Below are 3976 nucleotides of genomic sequence, written 5' to 3'. Positions count from 1 at the left end.
AAGCAACATGGACATCTAAAAAGGAACAAACATACAAAGTATACAATATAAAACGAGACAAAGAAATCTATAAATTAAAAAGTGTATATAAAATATATGTAAATGTTCTATATATGGGAACCAATAAAAGTATAAGTATATAAACATAGGAATAAAGAAAATATAAAATGGAACAATTGAATATTAAAATTATAAAATAATTGTGACCAACTCTAACACAATGTTGTTTGAGTTTTGAACATTTTTTCAAACTGGCATGATGGGCTGGTGATGTGACATGTAGTGTGGGTCAGTCTAGTCTGGTTTGTAGTAGCTAGCCTAACCAAGCCTTCCATCAACAACAGCATCATCTTCATCTTCATCAGGTCTATAGTTGCGGTCTTCCACAGGTTCTGTGTTGGTTTGTGCAACCCTGGACCTGGTCTCCAGCAACTGCAAAACATGACAGTAAATTAACCACTAAAACTCAGAGAGGAGTATAGTAACATTCTGGAGGGAAAAAGCTTAACCGGTTTCTTAACTTACCCGTCTCTTTCTCTGACGGTTCTGTGTGATGTTCTTCATAGTGTTTCTTTTCTGGGCCTTTTCAGACTGAGCCAAAGAATACTTCCTCAGCAAAGTCTCACAAAATAAAATACATCTTGAGACCTGCCAAATAATACATTAATAATATATAGTTAATGCCAATAAAAGTAAGTAAAACAATTCAATTAAAATGTATTTGTATAGCGCTTTTCACAATACATATTCAGGGTTTTTCCTCGGTCAAAAATGGTCTTCGGTGGTGGCTGACAGACATGGTCATCCATACACACACATACGCACGGTAAAAAAAAAATACCCTACCCACATGATCTGCAAGCGCAATACTGACAATAAATTTGAAATAAATTCAAAGAAAGTTTGTAACTTTTGCTTATCTTATTTTGATACCTTGATGTTTGTTTTTGTTCCTCATTTTTACACTATTTACTGATAATTGTTTTGGTAATCATATCAGTATTAAAAAAATAGTATTAAAAAAAAATGAACAAATAGCCTAATTTTCTGCCATATACAATCAGCTAGCTAACAACAAATTTGTTCTGGGTTCACCTCACTCCAGTCTAAACTAAATGATTTTAGGCTATTTATTTTACTACACATTGTCCACATAAATAAGCTGAAAGACTGTTGATAATTAAAAATAATTCTTACCATCCACTCTTGCTAAAGTGGGTAAGCACACTAGTGTTCTCATTTCAGGTGTTGTTCTGAGTAAATGATTAAACTAATTCGTGAGTTCAGTGTTGGACAGATCAGTTCTAACCAGTCGTTAAAATGATTCGGTTCAAAGGAGTCATTAGGTGGCGAATCGGACATTAGCAGACGCGTTGTGTGTGAATCCCGTCTTTAGAACATCGCGAAAGATTTGTCAAGACACAGAAAACACTTCATAACCGGATAGGATTTGTTTCCTGTTTATTTAAAGTATGGTTTATGTCAGCTGGTCAGAGAATCAGTCAATGTTTTTTGAGCGCATTTCACACCCAGCGGTAATTAAAGGAAGACGTCTGATAGCGCCACATGCAACATGGATTCGGTCTTCCGACCTTTTGATTTTGATTAACGTAATATGTGACGTCTACTACATCAATCATAAATCACAATAACTCAACAAATAAGGCTTTGGCGGGACAAAAATTTGTTTTGGCGGCCGGCAAAAAATGTTCAATGTAGGAAAAACCCTGATATTGTTTCAAAGCAACTTCACAGAAAATGCATGCGTCTACATTACAGAAAAAAACAGAGAACAATAAAATAATGACAACATTTTTAAGATTACCTTTTACACATTCAGGGTCAACATCTGTAAAAGTTCTTCAGGATCATGGATCCAAAACTTCTGGATCATGAGGGGGGAAGAAACATGCACACACACAAATGAATATTAATTTGTTTGATAAAACATTAATATTAATTATCAACTTACGGACATGGACTTGCAAAACATACTCACCAGGCCCATACAAAAACTTTACAGTAGATCCAAAATCCTGGTTTGCCTATAATTCTTCAGTCCAAGTATGGTGTTTTCCTGTCCTCTCTGCAGAACAAGTGTACATGATCTCAGATTATTCATTCCAAAGCTCTGTTACATTTTATGACAAGCTTGATCTTAAAACTAGCTGACAGTAGGGATGGGCATTATGACCATATAATTATACATACATGAGAAATTATATTTTACAATAACGATATCACAATATATTTATTTTGATGGATATTTTATTAAAATGCTACAGAATAATACTGCTTTAAAAGTCTTCACTGTATGATATTCAATTAATTAATATCACATGATTCTTAAAGAAGCAGAAGGTCTTCTCTATTCTTTTGTTTTATTAAAATGATGACAAAGCTGCAGCCCCTTTAAGAACGGATGCACAGAATGACACGCATCCGGGTTTCCCCACGTTAACTTGAACTGTTTAACGTACTTAAGACATAACTGACTGTTTAAATCAAGTGAATACCTCACATGACAAGGTTTCTGAGATAATTGTGTGCATTTTACAGAAAGATAATTGATTTCGGGATCGCCTGCTGTCTGAGAGAGGCTTATTTTAACACATGCATGTCCCGTTCATTATTCTACATTCATGCATGTTTCCTTGTCAAAATGTCAAAAAGTTTTAGTACAGTCAGTGCTGCGTTATATACGCTATATTCCCATTCCGCAATATAAAACGGTAATGTTAACGTTTACAGCAAAATCACTAACAATAGTCAGTATCATCAGATCGCCATAACACCCAGCCCTATCTTAACAATATTACAACAAAACACAGAAACAGAATATGTAAGTTAATCACGATTAGCATATGACTTTAATGCACTAACGTTATATATCTTGATAAGCAGTAGAAAAAATATAAAGGGGTTTACGTTACCTTCTGCCGTCTGCTGTCCGCCATTGGAAACTAGTCTGTTCGTATTCATTTTTTTTCGTTCTCAGTCGACATCCCACAATCAAAATTCGTCCAAAATAAGATTTTAACAGGTTTAAAATGATCCATGCAATGCCATTAATGGACAGAAGAAGCCGTCCTGTTGAAGATTAGAAGCCGCGCGATCGCGTCGCGTCCCCGCGAGCCACGAGCAACGAGCAACTCCAACGGCAACGGGTGTATAATTCAAACTGAAGGCGCGCACTGTCATTGGTCAGATTTCTGGATGACGTTCAGATTGACCAATCACGCTCAAAAGAACACGGAAAGACAGCAAGTAGCCTTGCAAATATAGAAAAAAACTTGTTTAAAACAACAGTTAGAAAATGTGTATATTTATTTTTATTTGCTGTTATATTTAATGAATTGGTCAAATGTTGTTTTGTGGTGTGGGCAGAGGCCTGGAAGTTTCAACCTGTGCAGATTTGCAGTGCAGATTTGTACTCTTTAAAAACAATTATTGTTTGATATTTAGTTTGCTATATATTTTGTTATATTTGTATCCAGAATTGAATGTAAAACCAGTTTGAATGTAAAAATACACCTTCACTGTAAAACAGAAAATTAAAGTAAAATATCTTAATTTAAATAAGGAAAAATCTGTAAACTAATAGTGTTTTCTCTAAAAAATTTCTGTGAAGTTTTTTAACTTTATTTGACTTAAGATATTTGACTTATTTTACGGTTTTTGTTTTGCAGCTGTAGCTGCGTTTTTTTTAGGTTTTTATTCTTACAGTGTAAATATAAAACTAATAAGATTTACTTTAAAATGACAAAGAATAATGTTAAATTGTTAGTATGGACATAAACATAAACCTTTAATATAATGAGCTAAATATTGTATTACAGTTGTTAATTTACAGATATTGTTTGTAATTTTGCATGAATTTGTTATTTATGAAAACAGAAAAATAATACAGTGATGTTCCTGTATAAAAAAATGAGAATTACTGTAATTTGTCATTAATGATATAATCCTTAAAATA

The 3976-nt window shown here is 33.6% G+C and overlaps 1 long non-coding RNA gene across 1 annotated transcript; it reads right to left on the bottom strand.

Moving 5' to 3' along the window:
* Positions 1-211: 211 nt before the first annotated feature.
* Positions 212-2102, bottom strand: LOC307124465. The gene is made up of 4 exons (XR_013816266.1): positions 2000-2102; positions 1826-1885; positions 526-648; positions 212-432 (listed from the first exon to the last, which is right to left on the bottom strand). It is a non-coding gene; the product is annotated as an uncharacterized lncRNA (long non-coding RNA).
* Positions 2103-3976: the final 1874 nt, after the last annotated feature.

The sequence above is a fragment of the Gobio gobio genome, assembly GCF_949357685.1.
Source record: "Gobio gobio genome assembly, chromosome: 3".
In the NCBI taxonomy this organism is placed as follows: domain Eukaryota; kingdom Metazoa; phylum Chordata; class Actinopteri; order Cypriniformes; family Gobionidae; genus Gobio; species Gobio gobio.
Note: the sequence above shows the minus strand (reverse complement) of the source record. Positions and strands in the feature narration are given on the sequence as shown.